General features: G+C 50.6%; 1 non-coding gene across 1 annotated transcript; it reads right to left on the reverse strand.

Annotated features, from left to right (window-relative positions):
* Positions 1–1,665: 1,665 nt before the first annotated feature.
* LOC123433645 lies at positions 1,666–1,784 on the reverse strand. The gene has a single exon (XR_006624984.1). It is a non-coding gene; the product is annotated as a U5 spliceosomal RNA (small nuclear RNA).
* Between the last annotated feature and the right edge of the window lie 11,720 nt (positions 1,785–13,504).

A 13,504-nucleotide genomic window follows, 5' to 3' on the forward strand; every position in this document is an offset into this window, starting at 1 on the left:
TGTTCGTTAACATCTCGAAATACTTGGATGAACGAGTGTTTACCTGTCGGTGTTTGTTCAACTGAAAACTCAACGGAGGGTGAAGGCAGAAATACTTGGATGAACGACTGTTTTACCTGTCGGTGTTTGTTTACGGTCCCTGCAAGTTTTACTGTATTTGGGTTGTGGTTCACGTGCTTGCTTGCTAATGCTCACATTGTGATGCAGGCCTCAGCGTTTGGAACCTTGGTTGAGAAATCAAGTGCGCGGAGGACAACATGTTTTCGAGCCAAGGGAGAAGGAGCGCAGCACGTCGACGCTGTACAAAACCCCGCTTTAGTCTTTAGATTCTACTCCCTTCATTCCTAAATATAAGACCTTTTAAAAATTGCACTATGAACAACATACGGATGTATATAGACATATTTTAAAGTATATACATTTACTCATTTTACTTTGTATATAGTCTTTTAATGGAATCTCTGAAAGGTCTTATATTTTGGAACGGTGGGAGTACTAGCTAACAATCTTAGTGCAAATGCGCAATGTTCCTCTTAGTGGAATCTCATAGCCGTTGTCTCTGTACAAATACACATTGCCCGATTCATGCATAAGAGCATCTCCAACAGTCTCGCTTCGCGCCGCGTGTAAAAACCTGTTTGCCGCGCGCGTTTTGGCTGGTTTAGCGCGGCCGTCAACGTTGGCTCCAACGGCCGCGCTATAATGCAGCGCGCGCGCATCGCTCCAACAACGCGTAAAAATACAGCACGCGCAGCACGCACAAACCACATATACATTAAAAAAAGAGAAAAAATGATCAAACAAACAAAATAAATCAACAACAAATAGTCATTACAACTCAAACAAATAGTTTATCGTTCAGTATAACAAATAATGCAATAAACACAACCAATAATTCATGAACAATACAATGTCGAATGCAGAAATCATGCTCTTTGTCGTTGAACACCTTGCGGGCGCGGCACGGCAGCGAGCGCTCGGACGCTGTTCCTTGGACGACGGAGGCGCGCGAGGGCCGGCGAGACTAGGAGGGGGTGGGGCGGAAGTGCGGCAGCGCGGGGATAGGTCGGGGAAGCGCCTGAACGGTCGTCGGGGGGCGCGGGCGGCGACGGCGGCGCGGCCGGATGGGGGTGGAAGTGAGAGAGTCCAGCGCGCAGGAGCGGGCGTAGCAAATAAGCGACGCGCGATTGCGTTTCGGCCAGCGCGTTGAACTGCATATGCCGCGTGCGCCGTTTTTGCGCGTTCGCTGGAGCCACCCGCCGCGTTGCGCGCGCGCTAAAACGGCTTAATTTGCGGCGCGGCGCTAGTTGAGCGCGGCTGTTGGAGATGCTCTCAGAAGCTCTGCTCCGGACATCGTTCGAGGACTTCAGTCAGCAAATTTGATCTGGTTATTGATGCTCCAACAATACAGTGGTTCCTTTATGTTGAAACTGCAACATAATTGCTTCAGGACTGCTGAAGATTGGTAGCACTGAAATCAGAAAGAAAAAAAAATCTGCCACGCCCGGATGTGATCAAGGCTAAAATCCACGGAAGAGCGGCCTCACGAGTTCTGAAGATTAGCAACCTCAACTTTGTTCGCTAACAGTCAGTCTTAACTGAAAAATTTGTGTGCAGAAAATCCGCCAAGACCTTGGTCTGATATTTGTGCTTGAGTATTGTGGGGCCCTCCTGCAGTAGGAGGATCCCTTTAAAAATTAGCGTATGCTGCTATGTGCGGCGTACACACGGTATTCTTTAGTAAAAGGCGAAAGAATAGTTCGCTATGTGCCCACCGCGCAGCTGCGTGCCGAAACTTGGACGCACTGGAGCTCCTTATATAGCGTCCCTCCGCTGGCAGCTCGACTGGGCAGGCGAGGTGGTACTAATCTCCACCGCGCGCGGCTTCTCTAGGATAAATGGGCCAGCCCGATGAGAGCTCCACAGTTATGGACCGGGCCCAGCCCAGAGAACTGTGCAGAAACAGAAATGGGCCAGTGTCTACGTGAGCATTGAATTTCTTCTCTGGAAAAATATACTTCCCTTTTAGATTCCTCTGGAAAAATATACTGCTTGTCACATATATAGCCAGTGTCCTTCTTTTTTGCCCCAGACTGCTTGTCAACATTCACTTGGACATTTTGCAGTTGTGGAATTTCCTGCAAGTTCGTGGTCAAGTCGCAACCAGTGGCGGTGTTGATGTTGTTTGTGATTGCACTATTATGCGAGCGAAAAGCAGGGGCGGACCTAGGACGAAAATGTCCCGGTGTCTACTTGCTCATCGCATACATGTGTTTTTTGTTTTTGGAAAAATCACATACATGTTTTTCTTTTTGCAAATCATGTACATGTGCTTATCAAGCGAGAATACACATAACCCCACAAAAAAACAATAATATACATTAAAGTAACACACTTAATTTCTTTAAATGCCTTGCAATGAAATGATTACCAAAACAAACAGTTTCGCTATGAGTGGTTGCAGATTACATAAAGTTAAAGAATAAAGTATAAATGCTCCAAACTTTTTTCAAAAATAGAGGCGCAGGGGCGCGTACCTAAGAGGATTGGAGACTACAACCCACTGTTGAGTACTTTGGTAGTGCAGGAGTGGGACTGGAATTTTATCATATTGATATTCCTGTGGCAGCTGAGTCCAACTGGTTGAACTACAAAAATTGTGCAGTCTTGAAGGTGCTCAAAGGAGAGGTTTCTGCTTCTGATCTGATGGTGCAACTAAATGGGATATTCTGTAAAGTAAAAGAGTGGCCTTGGTAAGTTAGGGAATTAGAAGAAAAAAAAGTTTATGTTGCGATTCCCACCTTGGAAGAAAGTGGATGACTCATTGAATTTCCTGCCTTTGATCTTCCCATTGATGGAGTTTCTGTTAAGATATGTGAATGTGCTGGGATGCTGGAACCTTATGGTGAGCTGACTGAAGTGTGGATCCAAGTGAAGGGCATTCCCCCAAGATGGTGTGCATGGAAGGTTTTTGCCCAAATAGCCTCCTGCTTTGGTATCCTGGTTGATGTGGGCTGGAATGGAATTTTCAAGAGCTTTTATGAAAAAGTCAGAATCAAGGTAGCTTGTAGAGACCCAACCAAGATTCCATATGAGAGATTGGTGAAGATGAAAAAGAAGTTGTACATCTTGTTCTTTACTGTGGAAGGATTTGATCAAGAATGAGAGGGTTCTGAGGGAGATGGGGATGACCCTGATTTGGATGTTGAAGATGAAGATAAAGGGGATGAAGAGTTTGATCAGACTAAGGAGTATATGGATGGGGATGCTGATGAACCTATAGATGAATTAGATAAAGCAATTTTCTCCAAGGGCAAAAGTGTTGGTTCTGGGAACAAGGTGGAAGTGGACTGCACATCTGCTGCCAGCTTTCATCCTGAGATGCTGATGAATGAGATACATGAGCAGTTTCCGGTGGATGCTCAATGCAAAACTCCTGTTGCTCAAATGGAGACATCTGAGGAGGAACTTGAGGAACTGAATCAAGATATGGACATTGGTTCTCACATGGATTACTGCTCTGCCCAGCTGAGGAAGATTGAAGTGGCTGATTCTGAAGGTGAAGAGGAAACCATCCTTCCTCAGATGGTGTGCCTTCCTAAACATATAGTTACAAGTTTTGGTTCAGTTAAGAGATAATTATTGGAGTCCCTTGAGATGGAGGAAATGGATAAGAGAAGGAAAGAAGATTCAAATAAAGAGAAGAAATGGGGGTGTCGGTGAATACTCACAACATATGTCATAGGTAGGCTAAAGTCGGTGAGAACCAAAGGGACAAAGGTGGGCGCTGGGAACGAGGTTGGTACAAGCATGGAACACACGATGTACCCAGGTTCAGGGCTCTCCGTAGAGATAAGACCCCTAGTCCTGCCGGAGTGTTTGATGTGTATGAACAGATTACAGGGTTGCTCCTGGAGCTGTGTTGGGAGGAGGACGAGGGGTGTAGCCGTCTCGTCTCTCCCTCTCTCTATGTGGTTGGTGAGTGTGTAGTGTTGTTCGTCCGTGGAATCATCACCCCCCCTGCATGGAGGGCGACCGGGGGGGTTTATAGGCGAACCCCCCGGCCTACAATATGGATAAAGGGTACAATAGTGGGGCCCGGCTGACAGCCTCGCCGGCTGACCAGGGGCCCACGAGAGTCTTGTCTTGTCGCTAGAGGGGCCGGCCGGCTATATGGTCTCGATTGGCCGTGGGACCCGTCGGCTGGCCAATGGATCTCTCGCGTAAGGTTGACGCCGATCACGCGTTGCATGTCGAGCGTCGTCTAGCGAGATTCGTCATGGGCAAGTAGTACGACCACCTTCACTGTTCCCCACGCCGAGTGCAGTAATGGAGTGGGAGTGTGACGGTCCAACACTATGCTAGGTGATGGATCGAGCGGGGTAGGTCAGCGGCGCAGCCGCCGACACTCGTACCTGCCGGGCGCTCCGATCCTGTACCTTTGCTGACGCGTAGCCACCTTTAATCGTAAGGTCTCATCCTGACCTATGATCTGATGTGACTGGTGATCCTTGGCCGGCTGGCATGCTTGCTCAGCCGGCTTGGGCACGGCCGCCTCGTTCCTAGCCGGCTGGCTGGACCAGGCCGGCTCGGAAGAGGTAACCGCCTCGAATCTAGCCGGCAGGGGTTGCCTGACCGGCCAAAGAGATGGCCGCCTCGTCCTCCATCCGGTAGGCGCAGCCTAGCCGTCCAGAGGACTTGGGCCTTAGGAAACTATATTTGTTCATGTCCTTTGAGCTGGAAATGAAGGAGGAGGCTTGATGAGCCTACCCCGGGGTTATCCCCCCGACAGTAGTCCCCGAAGCTGGGGAGGCCTGCCGCCTGCGAGCGGGCGGCCTCACCGGCTTGATGTTTTGTCTTGGTATTTTTGCCGCCATTCGTGACGAGGAGCGCCGGCTCCAAAACCGGCTGGCTTCGAAGCGACGCCTCGGCTTCGTCTTAGGTCGCCCAAAGGGCGCCACGTGCCAGGCCCCGCCTGTCATAATGATGGTGATTACTGGTGACGGGACCGGGCCCTGGGTCCCGCCACGACGCCCCCTCGGCCTCCGCGCGAGAGATCCTCTGTGGATTTACTCCGCGATGGTTGGGCTTAGGGAAGCGCTATCGTCCGTAATACAGGAGGTTAGTGGGGGTCCCGCGCGCACCGGATCCCCTCCCCATGACGCTTCGTGGGGTTTAAATGGGATGCGGGGGTTACGAGGAGGCCATTCGTCCCCCTTCTCGCCCCACATCCACGCTCTATTCCTCCCTGAGCCCAGAGAGAAAGAGCTCGTCTTCCTCTTCCTTGCCCTTGTCGCCGCCAAGCCACCAACCCCTTCGAGTTTCAGCCGCCCGCAGCCATGGCCGACGGCTCTTCTTCGAAAAGGTCCTCATCGCAGGGAGCCTGGTGGGCAGCGAGGTCGGCGAGGAGCATATCGAGGCGCTCCGACATCACCGACTGCTGCCCCCAGCCTCCCAGGTGCTGGTGCAACTCCCTGGCGCCGAGACCGCTCCCACACCTGTCGTGGGAGAGGTCATGGTTTTCACCGAGCACTTCTACCGGGGCTTCAGGCTTTCGGCCAGCGCCTTGTTCTCCGAGTGGCTTCGCTTCTTTGGCATGCAGCCGCATCACCTGGCGCCGAACGCCATACTACAGCCGTTGGCTTTCGTGATCCTGTGCGAGGGCTTTGTGGGGATCGAGCCCCGCGTCGATTTGTGGCGCAACTTGTTCTTCTTCAAGCAGCAATCCATCGCCATGGAGAAGTACGAGGTGGAGAAGCTCAAGGGACCACGCCCGATGACGCCGTGCGGAGCCGCGCTGGTGCATCACCGCTCGAAGTCGGGCTTCCCCCAGATGCCACTGCAGGAATCCATCAAGCAGTGGCAGAAGGGCTTCTTCTATGTGAAGAACGCCGACCCCGCCCATGACGCCCTCAACATGCCCCCGTTCAACATCGACCCACCAACGCGGTTGAACTGGGCGACAAAGACCCCCAAGCCGATTCTCGAGGTGGCGCTGATCTGCGCCCACCTCGAGACCTTGGAGAAGAACGGCCTCCTCGGCCACGACCTGCTCACCACTATGGTGACCCGCCGGATCCTGCTGCTGCAGAGGCGGCCACACCTGGTCTGCCAGATGAGAGGCCGACATGATCCCTGCAGACTGTCCACCAAGAGGTTCACCCTCGGCGCGGCAGCACGCAGGGTGAACCTGATCTCCATCGCTCGCATGGACGACGGCGGGGAATGGTCGTGGGGGATGACCCCCTTCAACAGGTCCCATCCGCTCCAATGGTAAGTGTCGTCTTTGTTCTTCATTGTTTGTCTTGCAGCTGGTCGTCTTGCTGAGCCGGCGATTGAATCCTTTTTCGCAGTTGTTCGAGAGTCTGCAGGGGTCCCTCCGTCCGCCCGCTCTCGACGTGGATATGTCCGATGCCTTGGCGATTGAGGACGAGGGCATGATCGAATCCCGCTCGGACTCCTCCGCAGGCTCAGAGAACCCCCTGGAGTCGGAGGGGACAAAGCCGTCTGGTGAGTACCCACGGCCCTCCGTCGCAGACTGGACGGATGACGACGAGACTCCCTCATTCTTTTCTGGTGCAGCCTTCGAGGAGGACTCCGACGGGGTGGAGGAGGTCACCAGCCCGCCATTGACGCGCGGCTGGCGTCAAAGGGCCGGGCCAACAGACGTCGACGAGGCGGGCGGGAGGAAGGGCAAGGGTGCAACATCATCCAGGCCGACTCCTAAGTGGCCGGCACCGGGACCTCCAGCCGGAGCACGGGCCGGTGGCGTCAAGAAGCGTCGCGGCGCTGGCCGGAGGCTGGTGCCTATGGTCGCGGGGTAAGATTCCCTCCCCCTTATCTTCGCTTATCTTGTGGGAAGCTTCGTTTCTTAAATCTTCGCTTGACAGGGAGGCGGAGGATGTGGAGGAAGACACCGCCTCCGCAGCCGAGCGTGCTGGCTGGGCAGCAGCTAATGCTGCCCAGAGGGAGCTTGAGACGCAATCCAAGCGCCGGTGGGACATGGTCGTGGGGAAGACAGCCGTGGGCCAGTCCCGCCCCAGCCGGGCCGAGAAGCCGACGGAGAAGCGTGCGAAGGCTAGACATGACCCCTCCGCGCATGCTCGCGCAGAGGAGCCAGCTAGTGAAGCGGCTTCAAGGCACGCCCCAAGGGCCGAGGGGGCAAAGCCCTCCGAGCCGGATGCCTCGGCGCCGGTGGATCTGGAGACGATCCCTGACTCCCCCAGGGCCGAGGCGGCGCCCAACGCGTCGGAGCTGATCCTGAACGCGCCGGACGCGGCCCCTGATGTTGGAAATATGCCCTAGAGGCAATAATAAATTAGTTATTATTATATTTCTTTGTTCATGATAATCGTTTATTATCCATGCTATAATTGTATTGAATGAAGACTTATATACATGTGTGGATGCATAGACAAAACACTGTCCCTAGAAAGCCTCTAGTTGGCTAGCCAGTTGATCAAAGATAGTCAGGGTCTTCTGATTATATACAAGGTGTTGTTGCTTGATAAATGGATCACGTCATTAGAAGAATCACGTGATGGACTAGACCCAAACTAATAAGACGTAGCATGTTGATCGTGTCATTTTGTTGCTACTGTTTTCTGCGTGTCAAGTATTTGTTCCTATGACCATGAGATCATATAACTCACTGACACCGGAGGAATGCTTTATGTGTATCAAACGTCACAACGTAACTGGGTGACTATAAATATGCTCTACAGGTATCTCCGAAGGTGTTCGTTGAGTTAATATGGATCGAGACTGGGATTTGTCACTCCGTGTGACGGAGAGGTATCTCGGGGCCCACTCGGTAATACAACATCACACACAAGCCTTGCAAGCAATGTGACTTAGTGTAAGTTGCGGGATCTTGTATTACGGAACGAGTAAAGAGACTTGCCGGTAAACGAGATTGAAAAGGGTATGCGGATACTGACGATCGAATCTCTGGCAAGTAACATACCGAAGGACAAAGGGAATGGCATACGGGATTATATGAATCCTTGGTCCCGCTATTGGGTATTGACCGAGGAGTCACTCGGGTCATGTCTGCATAGTTCTCGAACCCGCAGGGTCTGCACACTTAAGGTTCGACGTTGTTTTATGCGTATTTGAGTTATATGGTTGGTTACCGAATGTTGTTCGGAGTCCCGGATGAGATCACGGACGTCACGAGGGTTTCCGAAATGGTCCGGAAACGAAGAATGATATATAGGATGACCTCATTTGATTAACGGAAGGTTTTCGGAGTTACCGGGAATGACGAATGGGTTCCGGGTGTTCACCGGGGGGGCAACCCACCCCCGGGAAGCCCATAGGCCTTGGGGGTGGCGCACCAGCCCTTAGTGGGCTGGTGGGACAGCCCAAGAAGGCCCTATGCGCCATAGGAAGAAAATCAAAGAAAAAAGGAAAAAAAAGAGGAGGTGGGAAAAAGGGGAAGGACTCCTCCTTCCAAACCTAGTTGGATTCGGTTTGGAAGGGGAGGACTACCCCCCTTGGCTCGGCCGACCCCCTTGGGGCTCCTTGAGCCTCAAGGCAAGGCCCCCCCTCTCCCACCTATATATATGGAGGTTTTAGGGCTGATTTGAGACAACTTTGCCATGGCAGCCCGACCACATACCTCCACGGTTTTTCCTCTAGATCGCGTTTCTGCAAAGCTCGGGCGGAGCCCTGCCGAGATAAGATCATCACCAACCTCCGGAGCGCTGTTACGCTGCCGGAGAACTCATCTACCTATCCATCTCTCTTGCTGGATCAAGAAGGCCGAGATCATCGTCGAGCTGTACGTGTGCTGAACGCGGAGGTGCCGTCCGTTCGGCACTAGTTCGCGGGGCGGATCGAGGGACGGTTCGCGGGGCGAATCGAGGGACGTGAGGACGTTCCACTACATCAACCGCGTTTCTTAACGCTTCTGTTGTGCGATCTACAAGGGTACGTAGATCGAATATCCCCTCTCGTAGATGGACATCACCATGATAGGTCTTCGTGCGCGTAGGAAATTTTTTGTTTGCCATGCGACGTTCCCCAACAGTGGCATCATGAGCTAGGTTCATGCGTAGATGTCTTGTCGAGTAGAACACAAAAGGTTTTGTGGGCGGTGATGTGCGCTTTGCTGCCCTCCTTAGTCCTTTCTTGATTCCGCGGTATTGTTGGATTGAAGCGGCTTGGACCGACATTACTCGTACGCTTACGAGAGACTGGTTTCATCGCTACGAGTAACCCCGTTGCTCAAAGATGACTGGCGAGTGTCGGTTTCTCCAACTTTAGTTGAATCGAATTTGACCGAGGAGGTCCTTGGATGAGGTTAAATAGCAATTCATATATCTCCGTTGTGGTGTTTGCGTAAGTAAGATGCGATCCTACTAGATACCCATGGTCACCACGTAAAACATGCAACAACAATTAGAGGACGGCTAACTTGTTTTTGCAGGGTATGCTTGTGATGTGATATGGCCAACGATGTGATGTGATATATTGGATGTATGAGACGATCATGTTGTAATAGTTAATATCGACTTGTACGTCGATGGTACGGCAACCGGCAGGAGCCATAGGGTTGTCTTTAAACTAACGTTTGTGCTTGCAGATGCGTTTACTATAATTGCTAGGACGTAGCTTTAGTAGTAATAGCATGAGTACCACGACAATCCCGATGGCGACACGTTGATGGAGATCATGGTGTGACGCCTGTGACAAGAAGATCGTGCCGGTGCTTTGGTGATGGAGATCAAGAAGCACATGATGATGGCCATATCATGTCACTTATGAATTGCATGTGATGTTAATCCTTTATGCACCTTATCTTGCTTAGAACGACGGTAGCATTATGAGGTGATCTCTCACTAAAATTTCAAGACGAAATTGTGTTCTCCCCGACTGTGCACCATTGCGACATTTCTTCATTTCGAGACACCATGTGATGATCGGGTGTGATAGACTCAACGTTCACATACAACGGGTGCAAAACAGTTGCACACGCGGAACACTCGGGTTAAGCTTGACGAGCCTAGCATGTGCAGACATGGCCTCGGAACACATGTGACCGAAAGGTCGAGCATGAATCATATAGTAGATATGATTAGCATAGAGATGCTTACCACTGAAACTATTCTCGACTCACGTGATGATCGGACTTGAGATAGTGGATTTGGATCATGTACCACTCAAATGACTAGAGAGATGTACTTTTTGAGTGGGAGTTCTTAAGTAATATGATTAATTGAACTAATTGTCATGAACATAGTATAATGGTCTTTGTGAATTACGATGTAGCTTGCGCTATATCTCTACTGTTTTTATATGTTCCTAGAGAAAATTTAGTTGAAAGTTGATAGTAGCAAACTTTGCAGAGGATTGTCCTCGTTGCTGCGTAGAAGGCTTATGTCCTTAATGCACCACTTGTTGGGGAACGTCGCATGGGAAACAAAAATTTTCCTACGCGCACGAAGACCTATCATGGTGATGTCCCTCTACGAGAGGGAATGAGTGATCTACGTACCCTTGTAGACCGTACAGCAGAAGCGTTAGAGAACGCGGTTGATGTAGTGGAACGTCCTCACGTCCCTCGATCCGCCCCGCGAACAATCCCACGATCAGTCCCACGATCTAGTACCGAACGGATGACACCTCCGCGTTCAGCACACGTACAGCTCGACGATGATCTCGGCCTTCTTGATCCAGCAAGAGAGACGGAGAGGTAGAAGATTTCTCCGGCAGCGTGACGGCGCTCCGGAGGTTGGTGATGACCTTGTCTCAGCAGGGCTCCGCCCGAGCTCCGCAGAAACGCGATCTAGAGGAAAAACCGTGGAGGTATGTGGTCGGGCAGCCGTGAGAAAGTCGTCTCAAATCAGCCCTAATTGCTCCATATATATAGGAGGAGGGAGGGGGGGCCTTGCCTTGGGGTCCAAGGACCCCCAAGGAGTCGACCGAGCCAAAGGGGGGAGGACTCCCCCCCAAACCGAGTTGGACTTGGTTTGGTGGGAGGAGTCCCCCTTCCTTCCCACCTCCTTCCTTTTTTTTTCTTTCCTCTTGATTTTTCTTCTCTTGGCGCATTGGGCACTTGTGGGCTGTACCACCAGCCCACTAAGGGCTGGTGTGGCTCCCCCAAGGCCTATGGGCTTCCCCGGGGTGGGTTGCCCCCCCCGGTGAACTCCCGGAACCCATTCGTCATTCCCGGTACATTCCCGGTAACTCCGAAAACCTTCCGGTAATCAAATGAGGTCATCCTATATATCAATCTTCGTTTCCGGACCATTCCGGAAACCCTCGTGACGTCCGTGATCTCATCCGGGACTCCGAACAACATTCGGTAACCAACCATATAACTCAAATACGCATAAAACAACGTCGAACCTTAAGTGTGCAGACCCTGCGGGTTCGAGAACTATGTAGACATGACCCGAGAGACTCCTCGGTCAATATCCAATAGCGGGACCTGGATGCCCATATTGGATCCTACATATCCTACGAAGATCTTATCGTTTGAACCTCAGTGCCAAGGATTCGTATAATCCCGTATGTCATTCCCTTTGTCCTTCGGTATGTTACTTGCCCGAGATTCGATCGTCAGTATCCGCATACCTATTTCAATCTCGTTTACCGGCAAGTCTCTTTACTAGTTCCGTAATACAAGATCCCGCAACTTACACTAAGTTACATTGCTTGCAAGGCTTGTGTGTGATGTTGCATTACCGAGTGGGCCCCGAGATACCTCTCCGTCACACGGAGTGACAAATCCCAGTCTTGATCCATACTAACTCAACTAACACCTTCGGAGATACCTGTAGAGCATCTTTATAGTCACCCAGTTACGTTGCAACGTTTGATACACAGAAAGCATTCCTCCGGTGTCAGTGAGTTATATGATCTCATGGTCATAGGAATAAACACTTGACACGCAGAAAACAGTAGCAACAAAATGACACGATCAACATGCTACGTCTATTAGTTTGGGTCTAGTCCATCACGTGATTCTCCCAATGACGTGATCCAGTTATCAAGCAACAACACCTTGTTCATAATCAGAAGACACTGACTATCATTGATCAACTGGCTAGCCAACTAGAGGCATGCTAGGGACGGTGTTTTGTCTATGTATCCACACATGTAAATGAGTCTTCATTCAATACAATTATAGCATGGATAATAAACTATTATCTTGATACAGGAATTATAATAATAACTATACATTTATTATTGCCTCTAGGGCATAATTCCAACAGTCTCCCACTTGCACTAGAGTCAATAATCTAGCCCTCACATCATCATGTGAATTACATTGTAATAAATCTAACACCCATACAGTTCTGGTGTCGATCATGTTTTGGCCGTGGAAGAGGTTTAGTCAGCGGGTCTGCTACATTCAGATCCGTGTGCACTTTGCATATATTTACGTCCTCCTCCTCGACGTAGTCGCGGATGAGGTTGAAGCGTCGTTTGATGTGTCTGGTCTTCTTGTGAAACCTTGGTTCCTTTGCTAAGGCAATGGCACCAGTGTTGTCACAGAACAAGGTTATTGGATCCAGTGCACTTGGCACCACTCCAAGATCCGTCATGAACTGCTTCATCCAGACACCCTCCTTAGCCGCCTCCGAGGCAGCCATGTACTCTGCTTCACAAGTAGAATCTGCTACGACGCTTTGCTTGGAACTGCACCAGCTTACCGCACCCCCATTAAGAATAAATACGTATCCGGTCTGCGACTTAGAGTCGTCCGGATCTGTGTCAAAGCTTGCATCGACGTAACCTTTTACGGCGAGCTCTTCGTCACCTCCATACACGAGAAACATCTCCTTAGTCCTTTTCAGGTACTTCAGGATATTCTTGACCGCTGTCCAGTGATCCACTCCTGGATTACTCTGGAACCTTCCTGCCATACTTATGGCCAGGCTAACATCCGGTCTAGTGCACACCATTGCATAGATGATAGAACCTATGGCTGAAGCATAGGGGACGGAGCGCATATGCTCTCTATCTTCATCAGTTGCTGGGCACTGAGTCTTACTCAATCTCGTACCTTGTAACACTGGCAAGAACCCTTTCTTGGACTGTTCCATTTTGAACCTCTTCAAAACTTTATCAGGGTATGTGCTTTGTGAAAGTCCTATCAGGCGTTTTGATCTATCCCTATAGATCTTAATGCCTAGAATGTAAGCAGCTTCTCCTAGGTCCTTCATAGAGAAACTTTTATTCAAGTAACCTTTTATGCTCTCCAAAAGCTCTACGTTGTTTCCAATCAGTAATATGTCATCCACATATAATATTAGAAACGCCACAGAGCTCCCACTCACTTTCTTGTAAATACAAGATTCTCCAACCACTTGTATAAACCCAAATGCTTTGATCACCTCATCAAAGCGTTTGTTCCAACTCCGAGATGCTTGCACCAGTCCATAAATGGATCGCTGGAGCTTGCACACCTTGTCAGCATTTTTAGGATCGACAAAACCTTCGGGTTGCATCATATACAACTCTTCCTTAAGGAAACCGTTAAGGAACGCCG

Source organism: Hordeum vulgare, chromosome 2H, assembly GCF_904849725.1.
Source record: "Hordeum vulgare subsp. vulgare chromosome 2H, MorexV3_pseudomolecules_assembly, whole genome shotgun sequence".
In the NCBI taxonomy this organism is placed as follows: domain Eukaryota; kingdom Viridiplantae; phylum Streptophyta; class Magnoliopsida; order Poales; family Poaceae; genus Hordeum; species Hordeum vulgare.